Genomic DNA, 24,578 nt, shown 5'->3' with positions numbered 1-24,578 from the left:
AGAAACTAGTTACTACCCTTGTGTGTGAGGGACTAAAGGGGAATATCTGAAATAATGAAAATTTAAACTTTAGAAGAGTATCCTTGAAAAGCTGAAATTTAGACTTCTCAAAAGGTCATGCTGCTTGATTGGTTCTGTTGTTTCTTAGTCGGGGGCTGTGAAGTTGGCTCTGTACATAAATAGAAAACTGCTCACTGTCTCCACCCACTGTTATGGGAACAAACTGTTGCTGTTATAAAAAAAAATTAAAGTAATGCTGACATGAAGAAAACAGAAAATCCCTGCTTTCTTAGCCAATAAGTCTATAATGCCCCCACTGGTAGAACATAATAGGGAAACAGCTGACCAATTAGAAATATGATTTGCACATGGAATAGTATGCAACCATAAAAAATAATGAGATAATGTTCTTTGCAGCAACATGGATAGACCTGGAGGCCATTATCTTAAGTGAATTAATGCATAGGTGGAAAAAAATACTGCATGTTCTCACTTATAAGTGGGAGCTAAATACTGAGTAAACATGGACGTAATGAAGGGAACAACAGACACTGAGACGTGCTTGATAGTGGAGGGTAGGAGGTGGGTGAGGATAGAAAACCACCTATCTGGTACTATGATTATTCCCTTATTATCACTCATTACCTGGGTGACGAAATAATCTGTACATCAAACTCCCATGACACACAATTTACCCATGTAACAAACCTGCACATGTACCCCCTGAACACAAAATAAAAGCTGGAAAGAAAAAAATAAACAAAAACGAAAACAGCCAAAGAAGATAATACAGCCATAGAAAGAATAAAATCATGTCCTTTGCAGTAATATGTATGCAGCTGGAAGCCATTATCTAAGTGAATTAATGCAACAACAGAAAACCAAATACTGCGTGTTCTCATTTGGAAGGGGGAGCTAAACATTGGGTACTCCTGGATGAGAACAGTAGACACTGAGAAATGCTACAGGGGGAAAGGGAGGGAGGCAAAGGCTGACAAACTCCCTATTGGGTACTATGCTTACTACATGGGTGATGAGATCAACAATCCCATAAATTTGTTGCATCCCATAATGCAACAAGTTTCAGTATTATGTAATATACATATGTAAGCAAACCCCTCAAATCTAAAATAAAAGTTGAAATAGTTTTTAAAAAGCATGGTTTGCAGGGTTCTAGTCCAGCCTCACAAAGCTGACTGGAGAAGTGTGACTTCGGATCTGCGAGTAATAGCTTTTTAACTGATAATAATTTCAGTAAAAATTGTTGAAAATGGAAGTATATTTTTATCACCCACATCTGAAATTCAGAGCAGGCTCTCTGTAATGTCTAAGTCTATGTCTATATGTACATATCTGTACATCTGTCAAACTAAAATTGTAAGCTATATATATACATATATACACTAATATATTTATCTAAACTGAAAATAAAACATTTCTTATAAATTTCAGTATGTTTGGCTGATTAGTTTGACAATATATATGGACTTTGCCAATTGATTTATATGGTAGATATTTTATATAAATTGAGTAGCTAATAGAGTTTTTAGCAGATAGATTTGAAAATATATTTGGTCAGAGAGGTCACCATGTGAATTTTGCCTATAATATGAAATGGCTTTAAATAATTTAATGACAAAGATTTACATTCACACACACACACACACACACACACACACACAGCCTCATTTCCATTAGGTTACACTTGTGAGAAAGATTTCTCAATATTTAAATGTATCACATGAAAAATTTGGGATTGAAAATAGATTCCCAAATGCTGATACAAAACTGTGTTTGAAGGTCAGCCTTTTGTGTCAGCTTGGCTAGGGTACAATCCCTAGATATTCAAACACTAACTTTCTTATTTCTGTGAAAGTATTTTTTTAATTTTTAATTTCAATTTTTGTGGGTACATAGTAAGTATATATATTTATAGGGTATATGAGATATTTTGATGCAGGCATGCAATGCATAACAATCACATCAGTAAAAATGGGGTATCCATCCCCTCAAGCATTTATCCTTTGTGTTACCAATAATCCAGTTCTACTCTTTTAGTTATTTTCAAAGGTACAATTACATTATTATTGACTTTAGTCACCCTGTGGTGTTGTCAAATACTAAGTCTTATTTTTTCTTTCTAATTTTTTTGTACCCATGAACAATCCCCACTTCATCCCTACTTTTCCACTATGCTTCCCAGTCTCTGGTAACCATCCCTGTACTCTCAATAGCAATAGAGTTTAATTATTTGGATTTTTAGATTCCACAAATAAGTGAGAAGATGTGACGTTTGTCTTTCTGTGCCTGACTTATTTCCCTTAAAATAATTATCTCCAGTTCCAGCCATGTTGCTCTGTATGACAGGATTTCATTCACTAGTGCTCCATTGTGTATATGTACCACATTTTCTTTACCCATTCATCTGTTGATGGATACCTTGGTTGTATCCAAATCTTGGCTATTGTGAACACTGCTGCAACAAACATGGGAGTTTAGATATTTCTTTAATATACTGATTATCATTCTTTTGGGTCTATACTCAGCAGCGGGATCAATGGATCATATGGTAGATGTATATTTAGTTATTTGAGGGCCTTCCAAACTATTCCCCACAGTTTTTTGTACTAATTTACATTCCCACCAACAATGCACAAGGGTTTCCTTTCCTCTACATCCTCACCAGCATTTGTTATTGCCTGTCTCTTGGCTATAAACCATTTTAACTGGAGTGAGATGATATCTCATTGTAGTTTTGATTTGCATTTCTCTGATGATCAATGATGTTGATCACCTTTTCATATTCCTTTTTGCCATTTGTTTGTCTTCTTTTCAGAAATGCCTATTCAAATATTTGACTCATTTTTAATTGAATTATTAAAATTTTTCCTATATAGTTGTTCGAACTCCTTATATATTTTGGTTATTAATCCCCTGTCAGATGGGTAGTTTGCAAATACTTTCTCCCATTCTGTATGTTGTCTCTTCACTTTATTGATTGTATCTTTTGCTTTGCCAATTTTTTTAAACTTGATAAAATCCCATTTGTCTATTTTTGCTTTGGTTGCCTGTGCTTGTGGAGTATTACTCAAGAAATTTTTGCCTAGCTCAATGACCTGGAGAGTTTCTGCATGTTTTCTTGTAGTAGTTTCATAGTTTGAGGTCTTAGATTTAAGTGTTCAATTTTGATTTGATTTTTGTATATGGTAAGAGATAGGGGTCTAGGTTTATTCTTTTGCATACGGATATTGAGTTTTCCCAACAACCTTTACTGAAGAGACTGTCTTTTTCCCAGTGTATGTTCTTGGCAACTTTGTTGAAAATGAGTTCACTGTAGGTGTGTGGATTTGTTTTGGGGCTCTCTATTCTGTTCCATTGGTCTATGTGTCTTTTTTTATGCCAGTATCATACTGTTTTGGTTACTATAGCTCTGTAGTATAATTTTAAATTGGGTAATGTGACTCCTCCAGTTTTACTATTTTGCTTAGGATATCTTTGGTGATTTTGGGTCTCCGGTGGTTTCATATAAATTTTAGAATTGCTTTTCCTATTTCTGTGAAGAATGTAGTTGTTATTTTGATAGGAATTTCATTGAATCTGGAGTTTGCTTTGTGTGGTATGAACATTTTAACAATATTGATTGTTCTACTCCATTAATATGGAGAATCTTTCCATTTTTTGATGTCCTCTGCTTTGAAGGTATTTTGTAGATGTGAATAAAGTCCATAACCTGTTTCTTTAAAGCAGATTATTCTACATAATCTGGTGGACTTGATTCAATAAACTGAAAGGCTGTAAAAACAGAGCTGAGGCTTCCCTAAAGAAGAAATGTTGCCCATTGATAGCTGTATGTTCTACCAAATAGTCCCAGGAGATCATTCCTGACAGACTGCCCTATACAATTTAGTCTGCTGAGCCAGCCCCCAAAATCATTTAAATCAAAGATTTGCATTTAATCTCCTAATATATATCTTCTGTTGGGTCTGTTTCTCTGGTTGGATTCTAACTATCACAGGTTGTCTCATTCTAAAAATAAGTAAATTTCTATTCATGGATATGTAAATTGATTGAAAAAACCCTATTTTAATCTCATAAATTTTTTCCAGTTAAGAAGTTACTTATTATAAATAATTACTTTTAATGTAGTGTGTTCATATTCATGATTATATTTTAATATTAAATATTGTCACAGGATCCTTGAGATGTTGCTTTTTTCTAGCTGGAAATCTCTGTGGCCGTTGGCTCCTTTGCCTGAGTTTTGCTCGGGCTGCTGGGCTCATTCCACCCACTCAGCCTGGCAGGCTACACTTAGCCTGCTCTATCGCATGCCTGCCAAGGGCGAGCCACGTACGGAGGGGCGAGTGGTGTGTGAACGAAGGAGCATGGGGTCTGGCCACTGCTGCGGTGGGGCAGACAGCTTCAGGCACCGGCATGGGTGTCGGCTCCCTTCCATACTATGGCTGGACCATGTTTACCACAAGCAGCTTCCACGGCTAGCACAGGGGAACGTGGTGGCACCTGGAAGCTTGGAGACGCCAGGAACTACAGAGCCCAAAAGAGTGTCACAACCCTGGTTTGGGATACCCAAAGGGCCACAGCTCTTCTCTCTTCTCTGCTCTTCCTCTCATCGTCTGCAAAATGGGGAGTAAAGGATGTGTTTCAGCCCTGTTTGTGTTACAGCCCTTTCAGCCCCACCATTCAGTGGGGCCTGAGTTCTTGTCCCAGGTCCAGAAAGAATGAGGTATGCAGACGAGTGGAGGGTGAGAAGGTGAAGAGGTGCTTTATTGAGTGACAGAACAGCTCAAAGGAGACTTACAGGGGTAGCTCCTCTCTGCAGGCAGATCATTCTGATGAGACTCCAGCTCTCAGCAGAGAGGAGACCTACAGTGGGTAGCTCCTCTCTGCAGGCAGGGCATCCCAAGTGTTCAGCTCTCAGCAGAGAGGATACCCACAGTAGGTACCTCCTATCTGCAGACAGGTCATCCTGTCCACTGTCCAAGTCTCGCTGAGTCCAGGGGTTTTTATGGGTTTCAGAGGGGAGAAAGTGTGTGCTGATTGGTCCATGGGCAGCAATGGGCAGGCCTGGAAAAAGCACCATAAGCTCTCACTCCAGTCCATGGAACTGGCAGCCTGGCCCCAAGGCCTCAGGCCCCCTTGCTGGAAGGTGGGGTTTCACTGGGAACCCACCCCTTTCTGGCCAGGAGCCTGTCTGCCTACTGCCGCCATGCCATTAATCTGCCATCTATTGTGCTCAGGGCCCCCAGGCTGTTTGTGCTGAGGGGCGCCTGCAGACCCACGCAGAGCTGCCCCTAGACCCCACTTGGCCTCCTTCCCATGCTTGTCAGTGCCCAAAGTCTGATGGGGTCCCAGGCGGCAGGGGTTGGCATGTCAGTGCTGCCCCAAGCTGCACACACCCAGCTGTGTCATGTCAGCGTCCAGCCTCGTCCACAACTTTGTTCCAAAATCAGAGCAGGCGCCAGGAGCAGGGAGAGGCTAGGCAGTAGGAGTAGGCACTTCCAAGCCTGCAGGGGAGGGGAATTTATTGGGCCCTCGGGAATGCAGAGATGCCCGGGTCTGCAGCCATGGTTAGGCAGCTGCAGTTGTGTCCAGTAGGGTGGGGCTCCTGCTACTCCTACTTGGAAGTGGGTATGGCTTCTGCCCGTTCCCAGCTCCAGCTGGCTCCGTGGAGCACGGCAGGCCCAGCTGCGCCTCCCTCACTGCAGTCTTCATCTTAGCTGTAGCTGCTGGAGACAGGCTGCTGCTGCCATCAATATGACCAAAAATGCTGAAATTTTTCGTGTTTACTTGAGTTACAGGAAATTTGAACAATTATTTTAATTGATAAAAATATTTTCATTATAGAAAAGTATGATAGGGTGATATATATATACAAATATATTTGTAATTATTATACAATTTTGGGTGTCAAATAACTCTATTATATAAATTTTATAACATGCATTTTAAGAAGTTGTGTTTCAACATTTTGTAAATGTCAACATTTATAAAAAATCCAAGTTATATTATCTAGAGATATTTCAACTTATAGTAATATTATAAAATATTCATATTTTAACTTAAAGTAAGAGAACATAGCTTTTCAAATTTCTGTGAGAGGCTATCTAAGCAAGTTGTTGGCATCTATATCATGAGATCTTCTTTTCCAAATCCTTCTCCTAGAGGCATGCCATTGTAACTCAATGAATGAAATTCTGTCTGCTATAAGGAGCTATTGTCAGGAGCTGTAAGAAAATGCTCTGAGCAGGATACATGGTCTGAGTTTTTTGTTCTCTTGCACATCCATTTCCAAACAACACATTGGATCTAAGACCACCTGATGTCACTTAAATTCTTTGACAATCAACCAGCCAGTCCAGTCCTCCCCTGTAGAAAAATAAAGAGGGTATTACCTAGAATTCTATACTAAAAAGTGGGGATGGTATTACATTATGCTGCCATTACATAACTGGAATTTGTCAAATATTATCAGAAAAAAGTGTTTAAAAACCACAGTAGCTTTTGACAGCTGCCATTTACTAGCAATGATTTTATTCTTTTGCTAGTAGAGCAACCATACTTAAATAAATATTGACCAGAAATATTTTTACATTATTAAGTTTAATTTACATATTTTGTATCTAAAAATATTTATGATACTGTCTAAGTTGCTGGTGTGCTTGCCCAAAAGCTGATCATTTTATATTCTATACACGGCATATTATATTTCCTATTTATTAAGTAATTGCCCACAATTAGAATTTTATTGGTTATGTGATTAACAAAAACTCCGTAGAAAATTCTATTTACACCTAATTGACAATATACCAACATAAGTTTTAAAAATATAAATAACGGAGACATATGTGATAGTAATACTTTTCAATATGGTACAATATCTACACATATTTATTAAAATATTATTTTTAGGAAAATTATGTAGAAAGGGAAGTATTATGAACCAAGCTTCTCACACTATATTTCAAAGAAATTTTGCAAACATGAAAGCTATTTTTAACATTGCTAGAAGCTTTTAACGTACTAATTCTGACATAAAATTCTCCATATAAAAGAATATTAAGAAGAAAAAAATTGGAAACACAATGATAAAAGTGATTATACAAAGAAGAAGTATAGAGTTTTTTTCTTTCTTCCAATTTTTTCAGTATTCCAAACGTTCTTCAAGGATTTTTTGATAATTATAAAGAAGAAAAATATTATTTTAAAGTTATTACTAAGTATATTGCATATGGTCCTTTAAATTGTTTTATATACTCAAATTTGAGATGTCAACTTGATTGCCAATAATATAAAATTTTTAATAATATGCAATAATAAATGTGGCCTCTAACTCCCTTTATTTTTATTAAAACATAAATATGGTTTCAGTTATAAAATATGGATTTCTCGCATTCTTACTTATCCAACAAGTATAAATGTATTCTGAAAATTCCCTAGAAATTGAAGACATGCTATGTTCACTAGATTAGATTTTTTCAAAATTTTGTAATACTGAAAAACCCAGTGGAATCGATATTTTATTATCTCTTGTTTCTACTTTTTATTTTTGATGGTATTTTGCTGCTCCCCACATGAATGACATTATAACAGAATTTAATTCATCAGTTTCTTATCTCATGTATGTGACTCTTTGTGAAAAATGGTACAAAGAGGAAGGAACTAGTGCTCCCTAATGGCTAAAGAAGTTTAGTAAGAAGTATGGGTCAGCGCGGTGGCTCATGCCTGTAATCCTAGCACTTTCGGGAGCGGTAGCTCATGCGTGTAATACTAGCACTTTTGGAGGCCGAGGCAGGCATATCACCTGAGGTCAGGGGTTCGAGACCAGCCTGGCCAACATGGTGAAACTCCATCTCTACTAAAAACACAAAAATTAGCCCGGTATGGTGGTGCATGCCTGTAATCCCAGCTACCTGGGAGGCTGAGGCAGGAGAATCACTGGAACCCAGGAGGCAGAGGCTTCAGTGAGCCAAAATCAAGCCACTGTACTCCAGCCTGGACAATGGAGTGAGACTCTGTCTTAATATATATATATATATATATATATATATATATATATATATATATGATTGGGGAAGATTCTACTTTTCACAGTAGTTTGTACGAAAATTTTTAGGATTGTTACCATGATAGGGGTAACTAAAGAAAATTTAGAAGAATAATGATTTTTAGGCAATAATACTATTAGCCTGTCTAGGCCCATATAATATTATACATTCATCAAAGTTTTTACCCATGTAATGTTAAGAATTGCTTTTAGCACGTATAATCTATATAAGCATTTCTAGTTCATATTCCGCTGTATGCTATGCCAAGTGTGATAGCTTTTTTGCTGAAAACAAAACAAAACAAAATAAAACAAAAAAGTGCTTAAGAATCAAAGTTTGAAATGCTACATAGTAGGTCATCATGAAATATCATGAAGCATACTAGCACAGAAAATATTTGGAATTAATAAATATAGATATTATGATTCTAAAACTTATTTTAAATGCTATCCTTACCAATATCCGCTGATGTTAACAAATGCTTGATTGTATTATAGTTTTAGTTTTTTAAGCTTCCACTAAACTAACCCTTTAGCATCTGCAATCTATGCTTTTCTTTAGTCAGTTCATAGGTGTTTATTAAATGCCACCAATAATGTTTGCTAATGCATTTATATATGAAATTGACAAATTTATTAATGAAGTTTTACCAAATGTTTTTAATTATTTATGTCCCCTTAAAAGGATATGTTGAAGTCCTAACCCCTGGTACTTCAGAATGTGTTTTACTTGGAAATTGGGTTTTTATAGACGCAGTCAAGTTAAAATGAGGTCATTAGTATGGGCCCTAATCCTATATGATTATTGTCGTTATAAAAAAGAGGAAATTTGGACACAGAGAGAGACGTGCAAACAGGGAGAACACCATGGGAAAATGAAAGCAGAGATCAGGGCGATGTATCTATCAGCGAAGTAACACCAAAGATCACCCGCAAACCACTGGAAGATAAGAAAGAGGCATGGAGGTAGGGCGCGGTGGCTCACGTTTGTAATTTTAGCACTTTGAGAGGCCGAGGCAGGCGGATTGCCTGAGCTCAGGAGTTCGAAATCAGCCTGGGCAACACGATGAAACCCTGTCTCTACTAAAAATACAAAAAAAAATTTAGCCGGGCGTGGTGGTGTGCGCCTGTAGTCCCAGCTACTGGGCAGGCTGAGGCAGGAGAATGGCTTGAACCCAGGAGGCAGAAATTGCAGTGAGCCAAGATCACGCCTCTGCACACCACACTCCAGCCTGGGCGACAGTGTGAGACTCCGACTCCGAAAAAAAGTAAAAAAAGAAAGAAAGAGGCGTGGAATAGATTCTCTTTCCGCTAGTAGAAGGAATTAACTCTGCCAACATTTTCATCTTGAACATCTAGCCTCCAGAATTGTGAGAAAATAAATTTCTGCTTAAACCACTCAGTTTGTGGTACGTTGTTTTGGAATCCCTAGCAAACTAATGCACCAACTAACGTGAAATATAAAATGTTAATATATATTTGTAGATGATCAACTATATATGATCATCTATATATGATCATATATAGATGATCAACTATATATGATCAACTATATATGACTTAAACTAATTCCAAACTTAAACTAAGTCAATGATCAACTATATATGACTTAAACTAATTCCAAAGTTTTGTCTAAACAGTAAAAATAATTAAATGTACTTATTCAAAATTCTAATTAAAACAATGTTTATGAAAACAAATTCATTTTTATATTTCAATATACAAAGTACAGAATGTACTACAAAGTATTGCAACATGTGAAATTCAAAATCATTTATAGAAACATCATTGATTAATTCAGAACATTGATCAATGGTCTTCACACATTTTTAATTGTTATTATGGGCACACTGAGATTCAAAAGTCACTGGAAAAACAGAAATCAAATTATGAATAATTATACTCTTTGTAATAACATAAATGGAAATATTCTGAAATTTCCAAAGACTTTTGGGCACAGTTCTGGAGAAGGATAAAGGATATTTATGGGAAAAATAGTCAAAATAATTTCCATTTCAGGCATTAGGAAACTGTAATTGCTTGGAGGCAGGCAAGTGTACAGTAAATGAGGAATTTCATGGAGTTTGTGTAGAGTGCTTACAAATTATAATCTCCTAAATTTCACATTTAACATTAGATATATTTGGTCATGCCAAAACACCGATGAGATGAAAAATAACACTATCAACCTGTGTTATTATGTTATTACATCCATCAAATTTGAAAGCAGGATGTCATCCTTAACTGTGACAATGAAGTCATTACAGCTTAAATTAGTGAAATAAATAGAAGCTAGATAACTTAGCACCTATATTTGATGAAGAATTTATGGAATGTAATGGTTGACATGGTAAAGCTAAGGAGTAATGAAAATAGGTAGCTATGTATCTGGAAATATCAAAAAAAGTGTAGATTTTAATTATTCAAGGGAGTACTATTTAACAAGGGAAACTTCTTAGCTATAATATGAAATTGTATGATAAAAGATAATTTTAAAAATCGTATCTATGTCAATTTGTGTAATAAAATTTTCTTCATGTTTGAAACCAAATGATATCCAAATATCAATCTTATGGGAATAAATTAGTTTTCTTAAGATTTCAATCAAAATCACAAAGATTCAGTTGATTTTGACACCTAAAAACAAAACAGTTTTGGAAAATGTCCAGCTTCTGTTGTAACCTAAAGTATGTTTATTCAAAAGGTGTGTGAACTTTGGTCCAATTTATTCCAATTAGGGAATGGATTATATATTGTACTTTGCGAATCCAGCAATAATTCCTTGCTCCAAACTCTCTGGTTTGTGTTCTTTTTATGTATTCCTTTCTAAACCCGGCATAGGCTTAAAAATTGGAAGAAAGGGTCAAATGTAACAGACATGACCTGTCATCTGCATCTCTTATAAATGATGCAAATATGTTTCTCTTAGGTCAGAGATCAGATGTCACCATTCACCATGCAATTATAGAGTCTGTACCTTGAAAAATGCCAGAAAAGAATCATTAGACTTCTCTTGCCATGAGCAGAAAAATAACCTGCTCTCTGGAGTAATAAGCAGTTTAATTTTGAACTTCTACTGCCAATTTTAAAGAGGAATATTAAAAAGTTTAATGTAATATAAGTTTTTTAAAAAGGTATACTTTTAAAAACAGAAATATTGGCAGATTAGTATTTACTAACTGAAGAAAAATTAAAAGGCCAAAATTGTTGTCCTTTAAGAGTAAATAGCTTAAAGCAAATGGCAATTCTGTATGTAAAATAAACAATTACCTTTTAAAAATAAACACATTTCAATTCTTTTGTTATGATGGTAATCTCCAAGCACAGCCACACTAGAGTTTACATCTGTTAAAAGTGATTACATATTAGGCTTCTCCCTCTCATTTCCATTATCATTAAGTGGCTTTTGCTGATGCTTCAGTTTTCAGAAAAGATAAGTTAATAAAACTAGTAGATTCGAAATATCTTGTCTCTGTGATGTCTCTCTTAATCCATGGGATATTAATTTGCTGTTGTATATTCATTTAACTTCAAAGTTCCTATAAATTTATCTCGGTTATTTGCCTGCAGATTGCTTCAATTTTTTTTTCATCTTTGGAGAGTGTAACAAATCTTGACTATTTGCTAAGAAATACTATTACACTTATTACTTGATAAGAAATTAAGTTTTGTTATAAATTTTTCTCTGAAAATTGAAATACAAAATCTTATTTATGCTATACTAAATAATATTCGGAATTTTCTTACGAGATTGTATAGCATGCAAAAGCAATTTATTACAAAATCTTACATTTATGTAAATACACATTCATACAGGTCTGTGGTTAAAATTAGCTTCTAACAATTCCATCATTTCTTACAATTCACAGCCCTCCTGTTGTTAATGATGAAGTCAAAGGAGGAAAAAAGTATCATGGGGAAACCAATCATCATTAATCCAATGTGTTTTTATATCTTCTGGCTTGAACTCTAATACACCTATAAAAAGCATCTCACTAATTTTACCCTTAATTATTGTAATAACAATAATGCTAAGTCATACAAGTATAGATGTTATGTAACAGATTATTAAACACATATAATCAACTTAATCTTATAATAAATATCTGTTATTAATGTTACTATTTCTACTTTTAAGAGAACTAAAGTATAAGGTAGTAAAGTAATAATCCTTTCTTTTCACTCCTATGTCACTTTTTCTTTCATTCATTAACTCATTCATTGGCTGTTCAATAAAAATTAGGTGTTTACCACGTGCCAGTCATTATGCTAATTGCTAGGCGCTTAAGGCTGAGTCTTGTAGATGTTCGCCTTGTTAGAAAACAGGTGAATCTGTTTGATAAATTAAAAGGTCACTGCTATTATACTTCGTTAAGTAGTCTTCAAAGATTTTCTAAATACATTTTTCAAAATTCTCAGTTATTCACAAGTATAAAAATTAGTGTGTAGAACATACATTAACTACATAGTTCAGATCACATAGCTGCTTTATACTATATTTAATTTGCAATTTACAGATGCAGCAACTGAGGGAAAGTAAGAGTTAAGAGCAGTAGCTCTGTAATCAAACCATCTGGTTTGAATTAGTCATTTATGTAGTGATATTGGATTCTGAGTCTCATTTTTGCTATGTTTCAAGAGTGAATAATGATATTAGGCTTATTATGAAGATATAAATTGCTTGATAATGCCTGCCTTTTAAGAAGTACTGAGAAAACATGCACCTCCTACCCAAAACAAAACATCCTCATTTTATATTACCTATGTTAAATAGGGCCCTGACTATTCAGTAACTCAAACTAAAAACTCTGAATTCTTATCAACTATCTCATATCTCTCAGTCTTGCATTAAGTAGTTAGTCATCAAGTCTTACAATTCTACTTCCTATATTTCTCTTACTTAGAACCTGTGTTTTCACATGGGCACTGATTTAGTGTAGACTCTTGCCACTTTTACTTGGAGAATTTAAGCAGATATTTCATATAAATTTAAAAACATATAATTTCTAAGATTTAGTGGGAAATAAAATTTGAATTACTACTTTTACTCACTTGGAGCTTAAGATAAAGTTTGGGAAACATAACTGTTTAAAATTATAAAGATATTTTAAAAATTAAACTTTGATGTATTGTTGTTATTGATTCCACAGTCATATATGATTGACAAACAAAAAACATATACAATAATTAATATGGGAGGGTTGAAAATCAGGGATTATCATTAATTAAAAGTTTTTAGGAAAGCTTATAATTTAATGGTGATTTGACTTGGCTACATTTCGATCAGCCAGAAATAGTGAGCATGCTATATTACTAATTCTAATATCAAATAAATTAAAGTAGCACTGCTTGATGTATCTAAAATTTACATTTTATTGAAATTATATTCCCTCATCCCTAGGCAGTAAGAGATTCGGGTGTTTGGCTTCTTTATTCCTTTTGTCCTGTAAAGCAGTTTCTGGGAGACATCATGATATGGTTTGGCTGTATGTCCCCACCCAAATCCCATCTCGAATTGTAATCCTTATAATCTGTGGAGGAAGGAACTTGGTCGGGGAGCGGTTTCCCCATGCTGTTCTCGTGATAGTGAGTAAGTTTTCACGAGATCTGATGGTTTTAAAAGGGGCTGTTCTCCGCCTCACTCTCACCTGCCACCATGTAAGACGTCTCTGCTTCCCTTTCAACCGTGATTGTAAGTTTCCTGAGGCCTACCCAGTCATGTGGAACTGTGAGTCAACTAAACCTCTTTTCTTTATAAATTACCCAGTCTCAGGTAGTATGCTTAAAGCAGTGTGAAAATGGACAAATATACACTAACAGCCTTAGCAGCCTGCATGATGAACAGCCTTCAAAGGCTGGCTCGGGACGCTGGAGCACAGAGCACGAAGTGCTGTTCGTTTCTAATTAGTTTCATAAATGAGTGAAATCTGAGAACCAGCTCAAAACTGTTATCTCACTGAGGACTTTCCTATCACTTTCTAGGCATTGATGGTTGTTCCCTCTTATGCACTACGACTATACTTTTGCACTAGTTTTTGGTTTCACACTGTTTAGTAAATATTAATATTCCTCCTTTCTCAAGAAAGCAACTGTATAAAAGCAAGAGAACGTTCTTTCAAATTCAGTACCAGGTAGCATGCATTAGTAATCACTCACTAAGAGATTTTTGACTGCATAGTTTTACATTATTCATCACTCAATTTTTTTTTTTCCAGATGACAATATAGCAAGAACTTGTTTTTTTATTTATTTACTATTTTTTTTTTTCACACTGGGTTGATTTTTTTTTGGACTGAGTTGAATAGATGTGTGGGTATTTGCTAGATATAGCTCTATTTTGAATAATAGCTGTACTAAGCTGGCTTCAACTGATAGCTGTTTTCCATGTCCTATAGGCATTTTGATTGATTTTTACAATTCATGGGTTCTTTAAACTTGCCTGAACACAATTCTTTCTCTACACACATCAAAGAACACACACTGTATTTCATTATCTCAATTGATCGTTTTAACTTCTAATCTTCATGGAAGGGTTCCAATCACTTCCCTGACTCCTTAAGCCTTTTACTATTGTTAGTCCAAACCTCTTGCTCATTTTATTTTCCAAACCAAAATACTTCAAATGCTAAATTTAAAGAATGGGGAACATATATATGTTTTTGCTCTCTCTTGCCTCTAGGCTTTTTTGATGCTTCTGCCTAAATAAGGTCTTTGACAGTCCGCAAATTGTATACTCTGAATTCTTGTAGTCAGTTTACGATAAACATAGCAAACATGTAATATCCATAATATTTTGAAATACATGCTGATTTAAATGCCCATTTCAGGAAGTTGGTCTCAAACCTCACCAAACCTCATATACTCCTATAACTACAGAGAAAGTGAAAATAAGTTTGTTGCCTTTAAAAGGATAAACTATAGCATTGTGTGAAAACAGGATTATTGTAAAACCTGTTTTGAAATAATTTTAATTATAAAAATGTTGCAAAAATAATAAAAATAATTCCCATAAATCCTTTCACCCACATTACTCAAATGCAAGTATCTTACCAAGGGATATTTCATATCATTCTCTTGCTTTATATGCATATTAATTTCTGAATCCTTTGAAAATAATTTGTTGAAGTACCATGTGCCTCTAAACAATTCAATGTGTTTCTTAAATATAAAGACTTTTAAAATAACCTTAGAAAAATTATCAAAATAAGGATATTAACATTTATACAATAATATATCTGATAGGCAACAGTTTTATTAAAAATGTTTTACTTGTGCCAAAACCACCTCTATACCCAAACAATCAAAATAGTATTTTTTATTTTTTCTGATCTAGCAATCCATGGTATATTGAGTTATCCCATCTCTGCTTCCTTTAAACTGGAGGTGTTTCACAATCTGTTTTTGCTTTTCTTGAACTTGATATTTTTGAGTAGTACAGGGTAATTATTTTGTAGAATGTCCCTCAAATTGGGTGTGCCTAGTATTATCTCTGAATAGAGTCATGTTATGCATTTTCACAGAAGTGATATTTTATTCTCAGTGTATTACATCGGGAGGTAAATGATGTTTGTTGAACCTATTACTGGTGATATTAACTTGGATTACTTGGCTAAGGTGGTGTCTACCAAATATTACAATGTAAAGTTAAGAATTTTTCATTTTTATTTAGTAAGTTCCACTCACTACTTTTATCATTCATTGATGATCCTTGTCTGTAACTATTATTACTATGGCGGTTGCTAAATGGTGATTTTCTAATTCTGTAATTCATTTTACATTTAATAGATGGAATTATATCACAAGAAAAAACTTTCTTTGCTTCTCTATTTATATATTGATTTATTTATATCAGCATGGGTTTATGAATTCTAATTTTAGTCAACAGGTTATAATCACTTATTATAATTAATAGTCTTAAACATAAAGTGTCAGTGGAGGATGATACTATCAAGGTTGTCCATGTATTCTTTTGATGTATTCTGTCTTTTCTTTAATATTTTCTTACTTTCTGTCACAGAAGTATACATTTTATTCTGGCACTTTTCTTGCCCAAGCTCAGAAGAAACCGTTTATGAAAGAAGACTTTGTTCCTTTTAGTGAAAAAAGTTAGAGTAATGATCTGAGTGTCTGGTATGCTTATTTCTATTTGTGGGGCAGTGCTTCTGTTACCTCTCCATGGACAGAGCTAGTAAATGCATGAATATACAAAGGGAGACATACACATATAAAATATAAATTTATCTATTCCATGTGAAATATATTTTATATTATTATTATTTTTTTTTTTTTTTATTTTTTGACACAGGGTCTCACTCTGTAGCCCAGGCTGGAGTGCAGTGGTGCAATCTCGGCTCACTGCAACCTCAGCCTCCCAAGTATCTGGGACTACAGTTGCATGCCACCATTCCTGGCTAAATTTGTACTTTTAGTAGAGATGAGAATTTCACCATGTTTACCAGGCTGGTCTCGAACTTCTGCCCTCAAGTGATCCACACACCTTGGCCTCCCAAAGTGCAAGGATTACAGGCGTGAACCACTATGACTGGCACATTTTATATTAATTGACAAATTTCATAAATATACAACAAACTAAAGATGTTACAAGAAAAAAAATGGAGAAGCTGAATAGTTCTATACCTATTATAGGACATACATTTATTACTATTCTATTTTCACTAAAGAAAACTCTAGATACCAGTGGTATTCCTGCTGCAACCTGTCTAATATACAATACAAATAACACCAATATTAAACTCTTTCAAATATATAAAATTCAAACATTTTCCAAGTTGCTTTTTGAGGTCAGAATAACCATGATAGTATATTTATTTTTAAAAAACTCACAAAAGTAACAGTTCACTTTCTTTCATGTACATAGGTACAATACCATCAATTAAAGTCCAGTGACATATGAAAAAGGCAGTACATTATGGTCAAGTGGTGATTATTCCAGAAAAGCTAGAATGTTTTGTATTTCATAGTCAGTGTATTTCATCACAGTAGCAAGAGGAGGGGGAGAGAGAGAAAAAGAGAGAGGGATCAAGATCAAATCATCGTCTCAATATATATGAAAACATCATTTTAAATAATTTAGCAACCACGCATGATTAAAGCCTCTTAAAAATCTAGGACAGAAAGGCTCTTCCTTAAATGTATGAGAAATAGCTCAAAATTCTGGAGTAAACACCAGGCTAAATAGTGAATTATTAAGTTTGGCTCCTAAAATTGGAAATAGTTAGAGGATAACAATAATGGCTACTTCTGTTCAACATTGTGCTGGATGTCAGTGCCAGTAGAATAAGGCAAGGAAAAAAATGTGTGTGTGTGTGTATGTGTGTGTGTGTGTGTGTGTGTGTGTGTATGATGTTTCCAAATAAATAATCATTCCTAAATGACATGAATGCATATGTAGAAATCCCAAATAATCTACAAATATTATAATAAATTAATAAATTTAATAGAATAGCTGCATAAAACATTAGTAAATAAATAAAAACCAAATCACTTTTATTTCTGTACACCAGAAGCAAACAACTAGAAAATAAAATTTTTAAATTACCATTTATAATAGCATGAAAACATTAATATCCTGGAATAAATCTAAGGAGATGTATGCAAGGTATATACACTAAAAATTATGTAATGCTCAATAAATTAAATAATATTTTAATAAATAAAAAAATACATAGCATTCATGGGATAGATTACCCAACATAGTAAAGATGTAATTGCTTTCTTAATCAGTCCATGGATTCAATGAAATTTTAATCAAAAGTTCAGTAGATTATGTGCAGTATACAAAGCAAATTCTAAAGTTTACAGAAAAATGAAAAGGGCCAAGAGAAACTGAGACAGTCTTGAAAATAATGTATCTGGATGCCTTGTGTACTACCAGATGTTGAACTTATTATAGATCTATAGTAATTCATGCAATTTAATATTAACTAAAGATCAATGTATTAAAAAATCTATAATCTACTTGTGGCATACCAATATGTGGCAGAATACAAATATGCAAATTCTGTTATACATAGAAAACTAAAGCTGATCAGTGGACATGCTGTCAACATTGACCTCTATTGAATTCAGCAATTCAATTATTTATAAACCTTTCATACAGATTTTTATAAGCTGAATTGTGACCCACACCCCCCGCCGCCGACCCCGCCAATCCATATGTTAAAGTCCTAACTCCAAGTACCTCAGAATGTAAGCGTATTTGGAGATAAGTCCTTTAAAATAGTAATTAAAGTAAAATGAGTTCATGAGGGTGAGCTGTAGTTTAATATGAGTGAAAAGATTACAAAAGGAGATTAGGACACAGACAGACAGACACAGAGGAAAAGACCAGATTAAGAAGCCAGAGGAAGATGGCATCTACAAGCCAAGGAAACAGATCTTACAAGAAATCAACTTTACCAACACCTTGATCTCAGACTTCTAAGCCCCAGAACTTCGAGAAAATAAATTTATGTTGCATAAGCCGCCTAGTTTGTGATACTTATGGCAGCCCTAGCAAACTAATACACAGATCTAATTTAAAATGAACAGACAATTGAAAAGGGTGATTTAAAAATTCCCATTTGTATTGGCAATGAAGAAAATAATGTACCTAGGACATATAATTTTGATTTGTTATTAAAATGCTATATAAAAGTCAACTTAAAATGAAGATATATAACATTTTCATGAATCTGAAGACTCAATATTATAAGAGTCTTGACATCAAAGCAATTCCAGGAAATACTGTAGTAACTTTTTAAATCCATTTGATGATGTGATGAGGAAATTTTGCTGTGTTGCTGCGATATGATTCATCTTTCTAATGTTATGCCTTAAATAATTAAAATATACGTTTTCAAATGTATTTTTTCAGTTCTTAGCATAGTAACTAAATTTCTTTTAAATTTGTTGATACTTCTCATAATAATAGTATTGTTCAACTTATACTTTTCTATAGCCTTTTCCCGCTGTTCAAGCCCAGTGTGCCCTGGACTGTGACGTTCTTGGATACAGTTTTAAATTTTTTGGTACTTTTCTGGTTTCAGAAACTTCTTTTTTTCTAGAGTCCAGGGATTATTCTTCCTTCCATCTTTTTAAGATTTGTTCTTTTTGTCTGTATTTTCTCTTTTACTTTTTCTTTCTCTTTATATCTCCTCAGTATTTATGTCTTTGAATTGGAAAAGGGACCTATCTTTATCAGCCCGGTTTTACGTTTCCACTATTTGGCATTTTCACTATAGAAACTATACTTATCATTTGGAACATGTATATTTCTACATACTATTCCAACCACATTGTACCTATTGGCTAATTTAATGCTAACAAATATCTTATCAGATGGTTAAGTATTATTTCATTTAAAAAAATCCTTCTTTTGCTCAATAAGAAACATGAGGCAAGAGGAGTTTGGTAACTTTCCCTGTATCATATAGTCTATATGAAGCAGAGTCAGGAATTTGGATTTAAATTAATGGCAATCATTAAAAAGTCAGGAAACAACAGGTGCTGGAGAGGATGTGGAGAAATAGGAACACTTTTACACTGTTGGTGGGACTGTAAACTAGTTCAACCATTGTGGAAGTCAGTGTGGCGATTCCTCAGGGATCTAGAACTAGAAATACCATTTAACCCAGCCATCCCATTACTGGGTATATACCCAAAGGACTATAAATCATGCTGCTATAAAGACACATGCACACGTGTGTTTATTGTGGCACTATTCACAATAGCAAAGACTTGGAACCAACCCAAATGTCCAACAATGATAGACTGGATTAAGAAAATGTGGCACATATACACCATGGAATACTATGCCGCCATAAAAAATGATGAGTTCATGTCCTTTGTAGGAACATGGATGAAATTGGAAATCATCATTCTCAGTAAACTATCACAAGAACAAAAAACCAAACACCGCATATTCTTACTCATAGGTGGGAATTGAACAATGAGAACACATGGACACAGGAAGGGGAACATCACACTCTGGGGACTGTTGTGGGGTGGGGGGAGGGGGGAGGGATAGCTTTAGGAGATATACGTAATGCTAAATGACGAGTTAATGGGTGCAGCACACCAGCATGGCACATATATAACTATGTAACTAACCTGCACATTGTGCACATGTACCCTAAAACTTAAAGTATAATAATAATAATAAAACTAATGCAAATATCATAAAACTTATACCTACAAAAAAATTGTAAGATTATATGGCATTAATATGCTATCACAGTTTTCTAATTTTCATGTGTTTTTCTTCACTTCAGTTAAATCCAATGATTCTTATGGGTAGAATTTTGAACTGAAATTTGTTTTCTTTTCCCAAAGTACCTACATTTGAAAATTTCACTGCATTTCTTCCTCGATTCCAGGGAGTAGTTAGTGGCAAATTTTGAATTTTTTTCTTTTTAATGTAAAAGTAATGTAATTATCACCATCCTAGTACTGCACTATGAAGGAAATAGTTATATGTCCTATTTGCCACAGCCAAATTATCTTGTCTTCCTTCTTAGAATGACCCCAATCTCCTTCTGACCACAATCTCTCCACCAGCAAGGCTGTTTTACATCTTTTAGAATTTCTTAAAATACCTGAACTACTAGGAAAATCTGTGCTTTGCAATTTCTCATATATTTTTGCCCTAAATATTTTCAGAATTTACACAACTCTTATTAAAAAATAAAAAGTTCAAGCAATATCTTGAATTCTTTATGTAGAGTTACACGTTCCTAAGTTTCTGAGAATGACTCAATCAATACAAACAGATCACTAAAACCTTTAAGAATATATACACAAGGGAAAGCCGTGATTAGAACATCAACAACAATTAAAAACAAAATTATCCAGCATTTTAAGAGTTAATGAATCAATTAGTTTTTCATCTATTGACTCATGTATTTATTTGCTAATTCATTCAGTAATTATATGTATATATGTATGTATGTATGTATTGCTGACCTATTGTGAGCCAAGGAATATTTCAAGCACTAGGAATATAACAGTGATGAACAACCATAGAATTTGTGCACTCATGTAGTAAAAATTTCTAAAGAGAAAAAGAAAATAAGCAAATACACGAAGTAGATATTTATAAATTATCATTGTAGGAAATTTTCCATGGATTCCTCAGGTTTCTGCACAGGCTGGCTCTTCTAAGCAAAATCCATGTTTCAATAGCAAAGAGCCTTAGAAGCTAGAGAGAGTGTTTCCCTCTGGACAAATTTAGAGATATATTTTGTAGATGTCCAAGGTAGTAAAGGTAAAACCCTCTCTGTTCCTTTCCCAGAGACATATGCTTACGTTCCAGGATAATAAACCTATGGAGTTTTCTCTGTTCCTCCAGGAGGATTTTTTTTTTTTTTTTATATTCCAGAAAAATGAGTAATCTCGCTCTCTACAGAGGAGGGTAGGTGGATTTGCCAGCAGTCTCATAAACTCTAAGAGGCTCCTAATTTCAGGCTTCCTCTCCTGTGGTGCAACCCACTGCACGTGCAGGTGAACATCTGGTCCTCATCATGTTCCTCTGTGGGATGTGGGGTATGGGGAACTTACACAAGAAGCTGCTCTGGCTACTGTTTTTGTTCTTTTGCTGTGGTCTGTTTTTGACTCAGAAATCAAAATCTTTTGTTCTTTTATATATGTATGTATTAGTCTGTGTGTTTGGGAGTGTGTGTGTGTGTGTGTGTGTGTGTGTGTGTGTGTGTGTGTGTTTATGTATCTGTAACATTCTGGCAGGCTAATAGCTCAAAAGTAGGGTAAAATCTCAGACCCAGGCTGGGCACAGTAGCTCACACCTGTAATCCCAGCACTCTGGGAGGCCAAGACAGGAGAATTACCTGAGGTCAAGAGTTCGAGGCCAGCCTGGCCAAGATGGAGTAACCCCGTCTCTACTAAAAATACAAAAATTAGCCAGGCATGGTGTCGCACACCTGTAATCTCAGCTACTTGGGAGGCTGAGGCAGGAGAATCGCTGCAACCCATGAGGTGGAGGTGAGCTGAGATAGCACCACAGCACCCCAGCCTGGGTGATAGAATGAGACTCCCCCTCAAAAAAAATAAAAATAAAAAACCTCAGACTCTTAACCCTTTCCAATTTAGTAGCCATATGAGCCATATATACTAGACAAAAATTACATAGTGTATGATGAAAGAAAATAGATATATAGATTGGGAGAGACATGTTTAAGTAAAGGCTCTTTGCCATTGAAGCTGAGCTCTGAAGATAAGAAGGTATAAATAATGCAAAGAAAAAATAATAATATGAGCAAGAACATAAAATATTCAAGAAACAATAACAAAAAAGACCAGGACAGAGGAAGCCTAAAGTGTCAGAGACTGCTAAAGATGTGGAGTTAAGCAGAATCCAGATCTTCTGTGTGTAGCTGGTAATTATGATTATATTGAGAAAATTAGTGGAAGCTTGAATTGAGGCTCAATCATTTGGTTTAAGATATAGTACTTTTGATATTGTATATAGAAATGGAAATGCTGATTAGACATTTGGATTTATGTCTGTAGGTGAAGGAGGAATTCTGGGATGGAGAAAAACTAGCCTATGTATAGTCTTTAAAGTCAAATGACTGTATATGCTCACCCTAAGGAGATGGAATGGACAGTGAGGTGCACTCAGGAGAGTCGGAGGAGAGCAAAGGGGAAAACATTTAGTCAGCGAATTACCATAAAAATAAGAAAAGCCATGTTACTGAATATAGCTGAGGGTGGGTTTTCATATGATGTGACAATGATTGCTATGACAGAGAAGTGTCCACTGTTTTTGGCAATGTGAAAGTCATGGGTGAAATTCCTAATATTCATTTTAGTGAATTGGTTAGGGTGGTAGTTGATAAGAGTGGGTAGGAGGGAAGAATACAAAGATACTGAGTGCATTCAATTCCTTGTTTTTTTTTTTTCTTAACTGGGAAAGGTATAAAGAAAGAAATCGAGAGATATATAGGTTCAAGTGAATTCCTTCAAATAGAACTTTCTTCAAGATACGGTTATTAAAAAGAAAGGACTATCACTTGTTTTGAGTCTTTGACTGTTAACAAATCTATATTGGCTGTTACAGGAGATGCAGTTGTATATGAAAAGTGAAAAGAACACTGGAAAACGTGGTCTGGGTGTTAAAACATAGTCCTGGGTCTTCTGATTTTGGGGGTGTTACCCTGGAGTAATAATCACTCTAATCCTCAATGTCTTCATTTGTGATATCAGAAAATATTTTCTACCTGCACAAAGACATGTAAGATTAATGTGCATCTAACTATGAGAACACACATTCAAAACCAGCAGAAGTATGTAAATATTTATTTCACCAGTTTATGCTAAAACAGAAAAACAAAACCACTTGATATATTAAATAATGTATGAAAAGAAACTATAATATGCAGCACAATGTGCTCTATGTGCTAACTTAAGATTTTAAAATAGTGTTTATTATTTTTATTTTAATATAGAAAACGTAAAACTTCTATAAGAATAAGGGAGGGCCGGGCACGGTGGCTCACGCCTGTACCCTCAGCATTTTGGGAGGCCGAGGCGGGCGGATCACAAGATCAGGAGATCTAGACCATCCGGGCTAACATGGTGAAACCCCGTCTCTACTAAAAACACAAAAAATTAGCCAAGTGTGGTGGCGGGCGCCTGTAGTCCCAGCTACTCGGGAGGGTGAGGCAGGAGAATGGCGTGAACCCGGGAGGCGGAGCTTGAAGTGAGCCAAGATCACGCCACTGCACTCCAGCCTGGGCAACAGAGCAAGACTCCGTCTCAAAAAAAAAAAAAAAAAAAAAAAAGAATAAGGCGCAGTGCTTTCAGGTCATAGCCATACACATCCATGGCATTAGAAATCCTACAAATTAGTCAAAATCCTGGCTTAGCTGCTGAAATCTGTTTTACCTAGAAAACCATGGATTGAGGATACATAGGTAAAATAGCTGAGAAAAATGTAATAAATTGTGTTTTTACATGTTTACCCTAGAATACAGAAGGTTTTAATTATCTTGATATTCACACTAACAATTTTAAAGGCCAAAATTATGCTTTTTCAGAAAAACAAGATATATTATCTCCTAACTTTTAAATGGTTTACTAGCCATTTAAAGTGACTTGGGAATTCTACTGTCAACATTCCTTTCCACTGCTCATTGAACATGAAAAAAGGACAATCAAAAGAAACTTTTTGAAAACAAATTTAGGGAGTCTAATGTAGGTCATGAAATTGTGTATCTTTAAAAAAGATGTAAAAGCACTGATTAAATTGTCTTTCTAATTGTGCATATGATGGAGCCCTTTATTTTATTCTTGTAGACAAAAATTGTGTAGCCCAAGTTAAATCTCAAATTTTTACTGTCAGAACTTTTAGAAAATATTACATCAATGTTCAGTGGTTTGAGAATAATACCTTGGTCTCCATGGCCTGCTAGTCATCAGATTGTTCCTTTTTATTTCTGTCATACCCCTTCTAAGATACTTACTAGATGTCATATATTTGATTAAACACAATTTTAGAAAA

Source organism: Pan troglodytes, chromosome 4, assembly GCF_028858775.2.
Source record: "Pan troglodytes isolate AG18354 chromosome 4, NHGRI_mPanTro3-v2.0_pri, whole genome shotgun sequence".
Taxonomy (NCBI): domain Eukaryota; kingdom Metazoa; phylum Chordata; class Mammalia; order Primates; family Hominidae; genus Pan; species Pan troglodytes.
Note: the sequence above shows the minus strand (reverse complement) of the source record.